The following is a 17,167-nucleotide window of genomic DNA, read 5'->3' as shown; positions in this document are numbered from 1 at the left end:
TAGAAGGATAACATCAAATTGTGACAAATACCTACACCTCAATTCCATGACTCATTAGTCTAAGTATAAATTGATTTTTCTGCTGACTCAAGTATATTTTCATTTGGGTCATTTCCCATATTGAGTCAGTCTTCCTTCTTCCCCATTCATTCACCTATATGACTAAATAAAATTTAAATAATATTTAAATATTTGCACTCCGATACCAAGAGCCATGCTTATATTCACATCACACATACTCGACAGGGGCCGTATATTCACCTGAAAGGTGAAAACTGGCTCTTGGGGTGAAAAAATATTCTTAACTCTAAAAATGGTTTGTGACCCTCCAAAGGGCCACAGTTCATACCTAGATATACAGTTTTTCTGTGGTGTTAAAATTTCATGGGGAGACGGGGTGAGGGGGAGGGAGCCATGAGGGGGAAAAAAGTCCAAAAAGGCCCCTGAGGGAGGATGATAATGAAAAAAAGGTTAAGAAACACTGATATAAAGTAGTCCTGCCTATTGCTTATAGGAGAATCCCTTCTTAGCTTTCATTCTGGTAGTTTTCTAATGCACTGAGACCACTATGAGGCTGCTCCTCAAAGGTTACTGGTAAACTGAGAGGCAACGCAACCAATTTCCATTGTACTCTTATAGGTCTCTAAAATCCTTACTATTTACGTTTTTTTCTCTATGCTTACTCTTTTTAGATCTCTCTACGGTAACATATTTATCACAGACTATCCCCCTTATTAAACTCATTCCCCCCAGACACTTCATTCCATTACCATGATTTCCTCTCACTTGTACTTGCTATGCTGGCCTTGAATCAACTATTAAACAACATCTCACCCTTATTTTCAGTCACTTTCTTTAGGATCAAAAGAACACTTAACAAAAAGCAGCAGGTCTCATTATGGAACGGAAAACACAAAGAAAGGGGCAGAGAACTGGCAGACTGCCTTCTATGTAATTTCAACAATTAAAAATGAATGATTTTGAGAAATCAAAATTTTTTGCTTAAGCAAATATATGAAACAGTAATATCACAGTTAGGTATATATCTTAGAGCAGTGTTATTCAAAGTGTGGTCCAGAATAAGACAAATACAAAAATTAACAGTCAAAGTCTGGAAAGTTTTATAATAATTTAACATTGTTGAGATACTTTTATAAAAGCATCAATCCACAACAGATTAAGGGGATAAAAGACAAAAGGCTGATCTCTGCTATAGAGAGTTTGATACCAGATGACATTGCAAGAATGCTCACTGATGTACAGTGAGGGGTAGCCAAAAACTAGAAAAAATGTCCATCAACAGTAAAATGGAGAAATTTTGATATATTCATACAATGGAATACAGCAGTAAAAATGAATGTAGTAGGTCAGCTGCATACCATGTGGGTGAATCCCAGAAACACAATGCAGAAAGAGAAAATTCATAGAATACACACAATATAATTTCATTCATATAAAATAAAATATAGACTAAAATATGCTCCTTAGGAATAAAAATATATGGTAAACTAAAGAAATTCAGGATTTTCTTCTTCTTGAAGAAAGTTTTATTTCTTCTTGAAGAAGAAGAAAAGGGAATTGGATCCAGGAAAGGCATACTTGGAACTTCAAAGTTAATGATATGGTGGGTAGATGGTATTTGTTATCCTTCTTCTCTATATATGATGCATATTTTACAAATACTTATTGTTTTAAGAAAAAATTAAGAAAAATTTAGAAAGATAGAAAAGTAGAGACAGTAAACAGAGAAAACTCTTGAGAGACGTGCTGTATGAGAAAAACAAAATGGAACAAGTTGGAAACAGATGTGGGAATGTTAGTTTTGTTTTGTTTTACATCATAAGTTGTAGAGCATTTTTGTTCTTAATAGAAGTGATCCAAGAAAGTAGAGGATATGATGAGAGATACCTAAAAGAGCAAAATCCTTAACTAAAATATTGCCAAATGTCTCTATAATATTAGGACTTAGATAAAAAATTTCAGCTGGGAAGCAATAATAGAGTATTAGTAATTACTTAGCAAAGTATGAGCTGTGAATCACTAATTGGCCCTCAGTAGTCTTGTATATTTAAAAAGAAACCTATTTCATAATTTTGAAATATAAGATTAATTCTGATTTCTATATAAATATCATGATCACTTTAAAACTATGATATTCTTATTAGCTGGACAAGTGCCCTAAAGCCTGCATTATCGTTTAACAGAGTACAAATCATCTTACCTAAAGTATTTTTATGTGATATGAATATTATTGTATATAACAGTGAAAATTGCATTTTTATTGGTTGCATTATATCTCCAATCAAAATATAAATAAATGTTTCAAAATAACTTTCCTAAATCCAAAGTTATTGGCAGATAGTAAGACAGACTTCCAATTCAACATGTAAAGAACTTAGACGTCATTGCTTCAATCTTAACATCAGGAAAAAAAGCTTAAAAACTATAAAACAACAAAACTTCTTAGCTTCATCAGAAAATTGAGGAGACAGGAAATATAATAGCATAGAATGATAGAAAATAAAATTTTTAGAAAGGAAGAACAACCTAAAATAAATAATCTAAGCCTCTACCTTGGGAAACTAGAAAAAGAAGAGCAAATTAAAATCCAAAGTAAGCAAGAAAAAAGAAATAACAAAAAATAGAGTGAAAAAGCAAAGAAATTGAAAACAGGAAAATAAAAGAGAAAAGAAACAGAACCAAAAGATGATTCTTCAAAAAGATCAATAAAATTGCTAAACCTCTAGTCAGAATAACCAAGAGAAAGGGGGAGAACAAACAAACTACTAACACCAGAAATGAAAAAGGGACAGTCACTACTGACTCCATGGATATTAAGGGAACATTAAATAAATTCTATGCTCTGAAATTTGAAAACCTAAATGAAATGGTTAAATTATTTGAAAGGCATAACTTATCAAAACTCATGCAAGGAGAAGTCAATAATCTGAATAAGCATATAACTATTAAAGAAATTGCATAAACAATTATCTGCCAAAAAAAGAAAGCATGAGGTCTAGTTGGTTTCACTGGTGAATTCTACCAAACATTTAAAGAGGAAATGATACCTCTACAATGTCTTCTACAATGTCTACCTCTACAATGTCTTCTAGAAAATAGAAGCAGAAGGAACACTTCTTAATTCATTTTATGAAGTTAGTATTACCTTAATACCAAAACCAGACTACAGACAACAAAGGAAGAAACATAGAAAGGAAGAAAAATTACAGACCATATTCATATTCTTGTTTTCATGGACATCGATGCAAAAATACTCAACAAAATATCAGCAAATTGAATCTATAAGTGTATAAAAAGAATACAATATAGGAGAATTTATTCTAGCTATGTAGGGCTGGAAATGTAAGAAAGCCTAAATACAAAACTACAAAATTTCTCGAAGATAACATAGGAGAAAATCTAGGTGACTTCGGCTTTAGTGATTTTTTTTTTTAATTTTTAAATTTTTTTGGCATGGGCAGGGTCCAAGAATTGAACTAGTGATAACTTTTTAGGTACAATACCAAAAACATAATCCATGAAAGAAATAATTTGATAAATTGGACTTGATTAAAATTAACAACTTTTCTGTGAAATACCCTATTAAGACAATGAAAACACAACTCACAGAGTGGGAAAAAAATATTTTCCAAGCACATATCTGATCAAGGGCTTATATCCAAAATATACTCTTAAAGAACTCTTAAAACTCAAAAATAAGAAACAAACAATCCAGCTTTAAAAATAGGCAAAAGACCTAAGCAGACATCTCACCAAAGACGATACACAGGGGGCAAATAAACATATGAAAAGATGCTCATGTCATTAGGGAAAAGCAAATTAAGTAACAATGGGCTACCACTACCCACAATTTAGAATGAAACACTGACAACACCAAATGCTGGAGAGGATGTGTAGCAACAGGAACTCTCATTCATCGCTGGTAGGGAATGCAAAATGGTACACTCTGGCAGTTTCTAAAAGATTTAAACGAAAGCTTAATATATGATTCAGCAATTGTGCTCCTGAGTCTTTACTCAAATAAGTGAAATCTCATGCCCAAATAAACATGCACACACATTTCACAACAGCTTTATTCATAACTGTGAAAAATTAGAAGCAACTAAAACATTCTTTAATAGCTGAATGAATAAACAAACTGTGGTACACCCATACAATGGATTATTATACAATGACAAAAGGAAATTAGGCTATTAAGCCACAAAATGACATGGAGGAACCTTAAACGAATATTGCTAAGTGAAAGAAGGCAGTCTGAAAAGGCTACACATTGTACGTACTACACACTATTTTGTAAGAGGCAAAATCATAAAGACAGTAAAATGATCAGTGGTTGCCAGGGGGTTGGGGGTGGGGGGAGGGATGAATAGGTGGAGTACAGAGCACAGTATTTTGTCTGATACTGAAATGGTAGATACATGCCATTATCCATTTGTCAAAAACTGTACAACACAAAGAGTAGGAACCCTAATGTGAACTATGGACTTTAGTTAATACTAATGAATCAACACTGGTTCATCAATTGTGACAAATGTACTATACTAATGCAATATATGAGAATCCTGTATTTTTTGTAAACCTAAAACTGCTTTTAAAAAATCATTTACTGGGCAGGCCATGGGGGATTAGCAGGCAGAGTTCTCGCCTACCATGCCAGAGACCCAGGTTCGATTCCGGCTGCCTGCCCATGCAAAAATAAATAAATAAAATCATTTACTAAACTTTTTAAAAAAAGTAACATAACTCAGAATAAATGCTAAGCCTATATCAAGAGGAGGATGCTACTGCAAACAGAGTGAAAATCTACACACACATGCACACAACAAAACATTACTAGGACATACAAGAGTAACTATCTAAAAGATGGATTTTTTTGTTTTAGACTGGCAATTTATTTAACCTATACTCTTATGCACGTTATCTACTTTGAAGTTTTATCAATTAATAGTAGAAAGCCATGGAAACTTTTGTGACATTCGAACAAAACAAAAACCATTTTGGTAAACCAATAAAATTTTTCTAGAATAAGTACACAATGCTTTCTTGTAAGAGACTGAAGATTTCTTTTGCCAAAAGAGAATATGCAAAAATATAGAAGGACCATTTGGATTATGTGCTCCTCCTACGAAAAACAGACAAGATAAACTACTGCTGAGAGACTTAAAAACTAGCCACACAGATGATAAACATTATGCTGGCCGAGAAGACAGATCAAACACTTTCCCAAATGTTTTTACCATATGACACCTTGGGACATCACATAACAAATGTATACAATATAGAAGAGCCTTCATTATTATGAGGTATACAGTAGCAGATATTTTACTTCACTGCTAGATAAATGTACTCAAGAGCTGAGTCTGAATCAGCTCTTATTTTATGTGTAATATACATGCGGAAGGATGGTAGACGGCTTTTTATCGTTTATCACTGAAAACTCATACTACAAAAGATAAATTCTTCCCCCTTTAATCATTATTTTGTGAACTATAGTATTGTATAGAAAATGTGTGTTGGAATCAATTCTGAGAGAGAATCAGTTATCTGTACAGTAAGGAAGAGTTTTGCTAAGCAATGAGAAAATCTCAACTGCAAATCTATACACTGCTTTATTCACAGAAAAGAGCTAGTGGTTAAAACACATGTGCTGGATGTGATTCAGTATTGAAGGAAACAGCAAAAACACAAATGCACTCAATTTTGGCCACAGAGTGTACGTTTTTTCAGTGCACAATGGAAAAAGGCAGCAAATATTAAAAAGTAAATAGTAAATATAAAAGCACTTTCTTCAGTGAAAGAACCTCTATTTCTCAAATATGATAATGCCCTTCAATGTAGCAACTGACACAGCCCTGAAAGCAGTCTCCAGTGAGAATTTACCTCATAATTCCAGGATGTATGTTTAATCTTTGTATTCAGAACCAATAGCCAACAAACAAAATACTTGCTGCCTTTCCTCATAAATGACAATTTTGTTAGGACTTTTCTAGCTTAAGAGAAACAAAGAAAAGAAAAGAATATGACTGTATATAAAATTAACCTCCAACAAGGGAGGCATTAATCATTGAGCTGAATATTGCAAACAATATTCACTGATATAAAAATAATTAATTTTTTAGTTTTAAAAAATTTTCATGAATTGTTTTTATACATTTATCTAAAATTGGTAGTTGGCTACCATGCATAGTTGGTACATGTATATTAAAAGTTGAAGAAACTTTAATTGAAGCATTCATGCCTCTTATATAAATATTACGTAGCTCCTTTGAAATCTTACTTCCAACTACACAGCATATACTCAGTATATTCACTGTTCCGAGTCAGCAAAACTTTAGGCATCTAAATTTCAACCCCAATATAGAAGCAGATCCTGTAAATAAATATTAGAATATATAAATGATTTAAATATAGCTAAAATTTGAATAGCAAGTAAAAAAAATAGTTATAGCAACTATGGTATTTGAACAGCAGTAAAAAAAGAACTGATTGTGACTACAGCCCATATTATTATGCTGTAAGGAATCATCTAATGAAAGTATGAAACTTGGCTTGCTGTTTTCAGGAGTTTTCCTCATTATATTTATGCTTCCTTCTAAGTTCTAATACAGCACACTATCAAAAACTATTATAACTTTACACGTACTTTGGGTATCTGTTCTAAAACTTATTTCGATAACAGTATTTCTTCTAAGTTCAGTAACATGTGAATTTTACATTGTTAAAATTTCTTTTAGTTGATTTGACACAGTGAACACAAGACTGTCCCTTTATTTAAATTCAGCTTTTCTTTGTGGTTAGAGAGTTGAATCCTGATAAAAGTTTCTGTTTGAATATGTTTATGAGTCTAACATGCTCTACAGAGCTCTACAAAACCACCAAAGCCACAGTGAAACATCAGCAGGACAACCAGGAGATGTTATCAGGTTCAACTACGTCAATGAGGTTTTATTTCATTGTTCCCTTGTAGCCAAAAAGAAAAACATTTATGTGCCCTCAAATCAAACTTACAGAACGTTATATTTAAGCAAAATTTAAAAGAATATCTATTATGATACAAATGTGAATTAACTGTTTCAATATCCTTTATGCAGTCCAATTCCTTGATATTTTGCTTGAGCTTTGGTAACAAATCTATAGTAATGAAATTTAGCAAATTTCAGTATTTCAAACTTTTTCTATTTCTTTACCTCTCAGCTTAGGCCCAATGTAGAAAACCATATAACCCTTTTAATGTTGATTTAAAATAAATCGAAAATATAAAATATACAAACAGCCAAAAGTTTAACCCAATTAAAGCTGACCTTTGTTAACAGTTTAAAGTACCAAATACCTTAACTCTAACATGACAAAGGGGCCCAGTCAGAAAAACTGAAAAGCAGGAAGGAAAAAAAAAAAAAGGTGGTGGTAGGGACTAGTATTACACTATAACTAATCCCATTTACTGTTCTTACTATTCAAATAATCTGATGGTTGTGGTGACTTGGACTGCATGCTATGTACCAGCACTATGTTAGTCACTTAATATATATCATCTCCTTTAGTTTTTACAAGAATTTTCTGTGCTATCTATTATTATCCCCACTTTACAGATGAGAAAAGAGAGATTGAGATGAGGTAAACTCTCCAAAGTTACATAACTGGCAAGTGGCAGGGACAGAATATGAAGCTAAATGTGCTTGAATCCAAAGCTTTAAGCATTAACTGGTATCCTACAGAACATCTTGTAATAATTATTATCATTTACTAAATGCTACTATGCACTAGCCAGTGTAGATAGTGCCACATTTAATATATGGAGACACTAAGCATATTGATTGTGCTGATTGTTCTGTATTTGCCTCCCAGATCCATTCTTTACCCTTCTTTGGACTGAAGAGTCCTATCTACTGCATTATCTGGGCTCCCTTGCAACTGATTTCTGTTTGCGTTTGGTCAATAGGAGCAACCAGCAGGAAATTGGAGTCTGAGAAAAGAGAGAGGTCCGGGTATTTCTATCTTTTGCTTCCCTGCCTATAGCCATGGCTCTGGCAATAGCTGCGCCCCTTCATGACTACAGCTCCTACAGGTCTTCCTTCAGAGTTTCAGCAATCACTAGACTCTGGAAACACCATTTTCATCCTGGTTCCTTCAACGAATAATTCTCATTAGATTGTAAACATACTGAAATTTCTCACATCTTATATACATGCACACAACTTTTCATGATCAGACTTCCACTTTGCAACCTTCACAGCAAAATTCCTCAAAAGAGTTTTCTTTACTTATTATATCCAATTCTTCTTCCATTCGCTCTTACACTTTCTCTGATTGTGCTTTTAGCTCTATCTCTCACTGATTCTGCCCTTGTCAAGGTCACTATTGTTGTTGAACACAATGGTTAATTCTCAGCTTAATATTTCTTGACCTATCATTATTTGATATAATGCAACACTTCAAGTAAGTATTTTCTTCATATGGCTTCCAAAATAGCACACTCCCCATATTTCCTTCTAACTCACTGGCCAGTACATCTCAATTGTTGCTGGTTCCTCCTCTTGACATCTTATCATTGCTGTGCACCAACGTTCTGGTATTGGACCTTTTCTCTTCTCTCTCTCTCATCTAGTCTTATGGCAGTAAATATCTTTCAATAGATGATGACTCACAAATTTATATATCCTCTCCCCTGAGTTGAAGAATCATAGAGCCAATTGTTTACTCAACACCTCCACTTGGATGTCTATAAATAGACATCTCAAACTTAACAATGAACTGGTCTTCCACAAAAGCCATGATCTACCCACAGTCTTCCCCATCTCAAATAATGGCAAACCAATCATTACTACAGCTTACACCCAAAACATGACTCCCCTCTTTCCCACACCCCACACTGGAAAATCAAAATATGTATAGAATAAAAACACTTATATTTCTACTGCTTTCACTCTGCCTAAGCCACTCTGGTTTTTTGCCTGGATTATTACCATATCACCCTAAATATCTCTCTGCTTCTTTTCTTGCCCAAGTGTAATAAAAAAGTTAGGGTTTAAGGGATGATAATGATTGCTGAATCATTATATAGATATTCCTTTTTTTACTTTCTGATATATTAGAATGGACAGAGGGAAATACCTGAAATCTCTAAACTATAATCCAGCTGCCTTGATCTCTGATAATGATTGGGTAGCCTTTATCTTGTGCCCCTGTAATTGTGAAATCTTTGTGACTGACCGTCACTTGCACCCATTTTATCCTTTTTTTTAATTTCTAATTTTAGAGTCTTAAGATCACTAAAGACAGCCCCTAATGAAGGGCCTTGGGTCAGCCCAAAATGAACCCACCCCAAGTCCAGTTATCTTAAGAACCTAAATTGGGTCTAAACAAAAAGGGCCCAACTGACATGTACCGTAGCTTAGACTTTAACTTATAAGTGACCTATATTTCATTATAATACAAAGTCATGCCCATGATCATATCAAGTCTGCCATTTTCTTACCTACGCTCTGTGACTAATCTGCACATGCTCAATGATTAGATCACCTCTAATTACATCATCTGGGGCCACTGTGCTCATTATCCTAAAACCTGCCCATCTTTTGATACAGTAAAACTATCAGAATTAGTGCAGTTCAGCAAGACAGATGATAGGCCATTTGATCTACCTCACACCTAACAACAAACTCTTTCCTCTCTGAATCTCCAGTGTCTCAGGAATTGGTTATTTGAGCACATCAGGTAGTGAATACACTGCACTTTTGTCTGGTATCACAAGTGATCTTCTTAAAAGTATAAGTCACGTCATGTCACTTCTCTGCTCAAAACTCTCCAATGACTTCCCCTCTTAGATGAGTAAAAGCCTAATTTTTCCATGGCCTATAAAGCCATCTGTGCTTCCTTCTATGTATACTGGCTTATTTGCTGTTCCTTGAACACTCTAGACAAATTCAATAAAGACTCACTCCCTCTTCCCTTTTCTTATTAAATTCAGTAAGAAATGCATAACACGAAACTATTATCAGTTGTTAGTATGAGTAAAGCTGTACTGATACCTCAAACCGTATAAAGTGGTATTTAAAATACACATCTAATGTTTTTTTTCTATCAAGAAATACAAAACCAAAAGCAAAAATATTTAAAAGGATTTAAGATAAACATGGGTTGAGTGAGCAAACTATGAAAATACTAAAGTTGTTCATTGTTTGAATCAGGTAGAACTTGAACCTACCTGATGGACTAATAAGCATTTTAAAATTTGGGCATTGACACTTAGGAGGCTGTTTTATTTTGTTTGGGCTTTTTTTTTTTTTTCATTTGATATTCTGAAGTTGAGTAAAACAACTACTGACTAGTTCTGTTTAACGTTAAACTATTTAGAACCAGTATAAAGTTATGAAACAGACCCACATACCCTGGCCTAATTAGTTTGTGAAGGGAATTAAAGCACAGAGAACCATGCTCTAAGTACAATACGAGATACCCTCAATTTACCAGTATTCTTAAATCCTTATTCTCTCTAGGTGTTCTCAAGAGAATAAGGATTCTTATTCTTACGTCCTACATCTCTTCTAGACCTCCTGTGTCTTTCTGGATATCTGACCCAGGCCCCACCTGGCTTTTCTACAGATGAACAAATTTCTATATTCTCTATCCCTGGCTAAATTCCCACCAAAGAGATATTTATCTTCTGAGGAGAACATATTAAAAACCACAAGAAATTGCAAGAAAAAAGAAATTGGGATGGTAAACATTTAAAGAATATGATTTCCATTTTCCTCCTACCTATGTAGGTACCTAAAAAAATCCACATATAGGCAGACATTCAAGTGAAACAAAGAAACTATTTGGTCTTAGGTGAGACAAGCCTTCTGTCTAATAAAACAAAGAAAGCATAAATTTATCTTTGATGCCTTTTATAATTCTACCCCTGCTTCTTTCCAACCAAACTCACATCTGACTATCCCCAAAATCAATGGGGAAAAAAATCTGCTTCCAGCTTTTTACATCTTTCTTGAAGCTCACTATTTTCCATAGTTCCTACTCTCTACTCTCAGTTAATGGCTCTGACTCTTAAAATAGAAGAAATACTTAAAGGTTACTATGGAAGTATTTCTTGAGCAAAGTGGCTTTTTGAAAGCAGAAACTATAAGTTAACTTAGAACATAATAACAGAAATCAGGTTATTCAATTTGAACAAGCACATTGTCAGTCTGGCAAAGATTCAGGACTATAAAAAAGAACTCACTGATTCTGATAATAGGCTCTATCTTCAAAGCGTGTAAACATTTCATACAAAAAGGACTATATAAGAAAATTACACAGGAACATTTAAGATTATTTTCTTAACAACTGAATGAAATTAAATAATTTTTCATAGAGAAAATTTTAGATGTTTAACAGATACATTTACTAGATCCTTACCTGCCTTCATTTTAGAACTGAATATTAAATATTAAAGGTATTAGAAAAATATTAAAGAAAAAGACCATAAAAACAATTGAAATTGATTTTAATTAACCAGTGAAGAAACAATCCATTTATACTAACCAAACTATTATTTTTTCATTTGAAAAGAAAATTTACAATTTTTATTTGAGATTTTTAATGGTCAAATAGGAATTCAAGTTACCAGCAGTATCTATTTGACACCGCTAGGCATTAGTTGAGTAAATAGGTTTTGTCATGGTAACTGAGCTTAAAATTAAGCAAACAAAGATACTAGCCCCATAGCAACTTGATTAGAAAATGAAAACTGGGAACTGCTTGTCTATTAAAAAAAAAAAATCTAATTCCCTACAGATCATCGCAGTATCCTAAACTTATTAAATAAACTGCCTTAAAAGTTTCATGCTTTGTATAGACAAAACGACTTTTTTTCAATAAGCTTTAATCAGAAATAAATTAACACTATGTTTTAAGAAACACTTTACAATGTAGGGAACCACTAAATACTAATTTTCCATATATGAAATAGTACAAATCTGAGAAATATTTAACACTGAGAGTTTTATAATGTCACACGTATCAGCTAAAAAAACTGACAAGTCAAAATCAAGCTTCAAGTAACTTCTAGAGATCCTATTTAAGTGGGAGCAACTATTATCTCTTTAATGTGGAATGATGTTTTCCAAACATTGGACTTTCTAGTAATGCAGCACAAGTAATATTTGGCATCAGCAGTGCTAAACGGCACAAAAAAGGAAACCAGACAGTTTTATTAAGGTCAATCATCAATATATTAGCAGATTGTTTTATGATACTTCAATTTTTAATCCAATACTTTTTTTTTCAGAAATAATGGCTGCTCACTTGTTAAGAGGAAAATACACATCAACCTAATGTTTGCTGATAAATGTGCTAACTCTAGACCACTAAACTACTAAAAAATAAAATAACTTAGCCTTGTTGGTATGCTGATGGTTAATGAGGACAGCTAAATATCATAAGGTTGGCTGCACGTATGTCCGTAAAGACTGTTTACTAATTCACCAATTATTAATATAAATTAGATGCAAATTATGGATTCTCCCACTAAAAGCCACACTTCTTGTTGGGGGCATGCTCCTCCTCTATCTCCTGCAGCTACCCCTTGTTTCTTGGGGTCTAGGATGGTAATAAGGGTTAGAATTCTTCTAACCCAGCCTACACTTTTATAAACAGTCCCTTCATTAAACCCTTCTCAATTACTCCTTCCACTGGGTTTTTTCTTGCTAGGACCCTGGTTTATAGACTACCCAGCTAGATTATAATGTCCCTTGATGATATAGACTCTGTTTCTCTCATACTTCTTTTTTAATATCTTATCACCCAGATAAAATACATACAAATAAAATGGAGTACAAAGATGCATTAAACAGATGCATATAAATAGAGTACAAAAGACACTAAATAGGAAAACAGAATACTTGAGCTCTATTTTCAGTTCTATAAATGACTATCTTCCACTAAATCTTGAGACTCATATTGGTAAAATAAGGGAATTGGATTAGTTGGATCAAATGCTCATCTGAAGTCTGTTCAAAGAACGATACAGAATTTTTTTTTTAACCTCTAGTAGCTGAAAACACTAGTAGAGATTTCTTTGTGTTGATGAGAAAGGACTCATTTAAAAGTAAAAGAATTAACTGTTTAGTTGTGGGGGTGGGAAAGTTTTTATGTCACTATATTAGGCTTTGGGGCCAAAATGCAAAATTAAGGTTATTACATAGGTACTTACCTAACAAGACACAAACCTATTTCCACAAAGTTTTTATTTGTGAAATTCAAAATATAATAAGTACAATTTTTTTTGTAAAGTCTACCATGAAAAAAGAACGGAATTTTCTTAGGACTCAAAGTTACTGTTCCCTATCATCAAAATCAATGTGCATTTGTTAACACTAATCTGTGATGAGATTTTGCATACTTCACCTTTAAAAATGTCTTTTCATACAGATAGGCACAGTTAAATATTGATTATCAGAGCAAGAGCATAAGATTTTAACTGAGCATATTCATCATTTAGAAGGCTATTCACAGAATTCTTTTAGATTCTTCTCTTGATATTTGCCTTTTACCATGTCACTGCATTGCAGATAATCACTTCCAATTAAAGGTTACGTGGAAGTTCCTCAATTGCACAGTTAAATGGATTTTGAAATATATAAAATCCTTTGCACTTGCACTGAGGTTCAAGAAATGTTACTAGAGCTATAATTTCATCTAGGAAATAAATCTACACAAATTTATGTGGGAATGGAGATGTCACTTCTTGTTTTAACTTTTTTTTCCACTGTGGCAAATACACAAAACAAAAATCATTTCAACTAATGGTAAGTGTGAAATGCTGTGACATTAACTACATTAACAGTGTTGTATAATCTTCACCATTGTCTATTTTCAGAATATTTTCTTCACCCCAAACACAAACTCATACTCATTAAGCAATAATTCCCCATTCCCCTCACTCCCTAATCCCTGGTATTCACTATTCTGCTTTTGTGTCTATGAAACTGCTTATTCTAAGAATTTCCTATGAATCATACAATATTTGTCCTTTTGTGTCTGGCTTATTTCATTTGACATAATGTCTTCAAGATTCATCCATATTCCTTGGACCAGATGTCTCCTGCCCCGAATCTCCCCGAACCTGAACAAACAGGGGAAGGAGCCTCTCCCAGCCCCACCTCAACCCAGACCACAGCATCCTTTCGGGCCTCTCTCCAGCCCAATTTCCAGCTCCTAAACCCTACCCAGAGCCTGGGGCAGGGTGGGGAGGGGAGAGACCGGACTGCAGGGAGTGGGGCAAGGCAAACAGCCAAAGCAACAGGAGGCAATCTAGCTTTGTCCCAACACATGCCCAGCACCCCAGCTCCCTGGGCCTGGCCTCTCTTCTTGATCATAAAAATTATGTGTATACTTTGAATTTTCTATGCTGTGAGTCATTTTGAGAGAGTCTTCCTTTTTGTATGTTTTCTCCTCTATCTCATGTTTTTTCTGATTATAAATGTAAATTTTTAAAATAACGCATGGTGAGTCAGAAGAAAACATCTAAAGGGCTCTACAACACACTAATGAATGTAGTTCCCTGTGAAGAAAGGAGTAAGAGGGGATTAAGTGGGGGCTACCAATGCTTTAAACATTTTGCTCTTTACTTCCATCACTTACGTATTAGAGATATTAAACAAGATTATTAAACAAGAAATTGGAGATATTAAACAAGAAATGAGACAACCGCCCAGTCCCGCCACCAGGAAGAAACTGCTTGCTCTGTTGGCCTGTTGCCTTCCAGGTGTTTTTTGGTTTCCTATGCATTCTCTATGTTGTAGCCATTCCTCTGATTATGCAATTGTTTATATTGCTTTGTTCGGTGAATATTAGCAGCCACAAATCAATATTTCAAAGCTATATTTTAATGTCTGGAAAACATTCCACCCTCTATTGACTAAATTTATTTAAGAAATTTAAAAAAGATTCATCCATATGTAGCATATATCAGAACTTCATTCATTTTTCCAGTTGAAAATTATTCCACCATATCTCTATACCACATTTTGTTTATCTACTCATCTTTTGATGGACGTTTGGGCTGCTTCCATTTTTGGCTAGTGTGAATTATGTTGATATAAACATTGGTGTACAAACATATGTCTAAGTCCCTGCATTCATATCTTCGTGGTACGTACCTAAAAGTGGGATTGTTAGGTCATAACTTTCAGAGGACCACCAACTTTTCCACAGTGTTTGTACCATTTTACATTCCCACCAACAATGTACAAGGATTCCTATTTACCCTCATCTTGGCCAACATTTGTTATTATCAGTTTTTTAAAAATAATAGCCATCCAAAGTGGGTGTGAAGTGGTAGCTCATAGTTTAGATTTGCTTTTCTTTAATGGCTAATGATGTTGAGCATCTTCTCATGTGCTTATTGGCATTTGTATATTTTCTTTAAAGAAAGGTCTATTCAAATCCTTTGCTCATTTTTTAATTGGACTCTTTTATTTGTTGTAGAATTGGAGAAATTTTTCATATCTTACAGATATTAAATCCTTATCAGATATAGGGTTTCCAAATATTTTCTCTTATATTCTAAATTTGCTTTTTCTTCACCTTCTTGACAATATGCTTTGATGCACAAAAATTTTTAATTTTGGTGAAGTCCCATTTATCTATTTTTTTCTTTTGTTGCTCATGCTTTGCTTTCTTGAAAGAGTTTTATATAATATAAAGCTGCTTAATTATTTGTGATTCAAAACATTCACTGTTGTCAAATGACTTATCACATTGCAAGTTTCTCATTTAAGCATTGTTATTTTTTCTAACTTTTAGGTTGAATACATTAAGAAACATTACTAAATCTTCAGAAAAAGCTAATTCCCAAAGTCATTCTGTATTAGATTACAGTGATTGTGGTAGGTACTTTTCATTCAGAAAAATTTTAGTCTCAGTCCTGAGCTCAAAAGCTACATTTCAAGCAATAAATAATGCAAAAAACACACATTGTGTTTTCAAGACTGTAAAACATCGTGTTCACTGGACGGCATGAAGGCAGAATAGGTGTACATATTCAAAGGTACCTGGAGAGTTCACATCTGAGCAGACATGAAAAATAATGGTATTGTTAATAAAAATTTAAAAATAATAAAAAGGATGAGGAGATATAGAAATAAGAAATATAACAGAAATATTACCATACACAAAAATCTAGACATATAAAGTAGATAAACTGGGATGTGGTTGCTAACATTCCTAAACACTGTTCATTTTTCTAGATGATTAGCTACAGAGTTCCTTTAAATAATGTCATCTATAAACTGGTAATAATTATAATATCCATACTTATAGGTTGTTGAGAGATCAAATGAGATAATACACATGAGGGTTTAACATATTACTGTAGAAACTGATTGTTCTGGTTTGCTAGCTGCCGGAATGCAACACACCAGAGACGGATTGGCTTTTAATAAAAGGGGATTTATTTTGTTAGTTCTTCAGAGGAAAGGCAGCTAACTTTCCACTGAGGTTCTTTTTTACATGGAAGGCACAGGATGGTCTCTGCTGGTCTTCTCTCCAGGCCCCTGGGTTCCAACGACTTTCCTCAGGGTGACTTCTTTCTGCATCTCCAAAGGCCTGGGCTGAGCTGCAAGTACTGAGATGAGGAATGCTGAGCTGCCTGGGCTGGGCTACATTGCTCTCTCTCATTTAAGCACCAGACAATTAAGTCAAACGTCACTCATTGCAGCAGATCAGCCTCCTGGCCGACTGAAGATGTAATTAGCAACAGATGAGGTTCACGTACCATTGGCTTATGTCTGCAGCAACAAAACTAGGTATGCTCACCTGGCCAAGTTGACAACTGAATCTAACTACCACACTGATCTCAAGAAATGTTAGCATTATTTAATTATTATTGTTATTATTACTGATATTGATAATAATTTCTCTTGATTTAAGTATGTGTTTACAAAAAGTTAAAGAGCAATGAAAATTAAAGCTAAAGTGTTAAAGAAACTGGCCAGTAAAATTACATTACCAAATTATAAAGGAAAAATTAAACCTCAATTTCCACAAATATCCATGCAACTCAGAAAGGAATAAATAATTCATGAAAAGTTAACTAACCCTCTGTGTCATGGGATAATTTCTGAAGTTCTTGCCTACTTATCTAAGTTAAGTCCCAACCCATATC

At 33.8% G+C, this 17,167-nt stretch overlaps 1 protein-coding gene across 3 annotated transcripts in view; it reads right to left on the bottom strand.

Annotated features, from left to right (window-relative positions):
- PDE3B (phosphodiesterase 3B) overlaps positions 1-17,167 on the bottom strand; it is a 212,438-nt gene that overhangs the window by 77,311 nt on the left and 117,960 nt on the right. The gene's annotated exons all lie outside the window — the stretch shown is intronic.

This window comes from Tamandua tetradactyla, chromosome 8 (genome assembly GCF_023851605.1).
Source record: "Tamandua tetradactyla isolate mTamTet1 chromosome 8, mTamTet1.pri, whole genome shotgun sequence".
In the NCBI taxonomy this organism is placed as follows: domain Eukaryota; kingdom Metazoa; phylum Chordata; class Mammalia; order Pilosa; family Myrmecophagidae; genus Tamandua; species Tamandua tetradactyla.
This window is presented reverse-complemented; position numbering and strand designations above follow the sequence as displayed.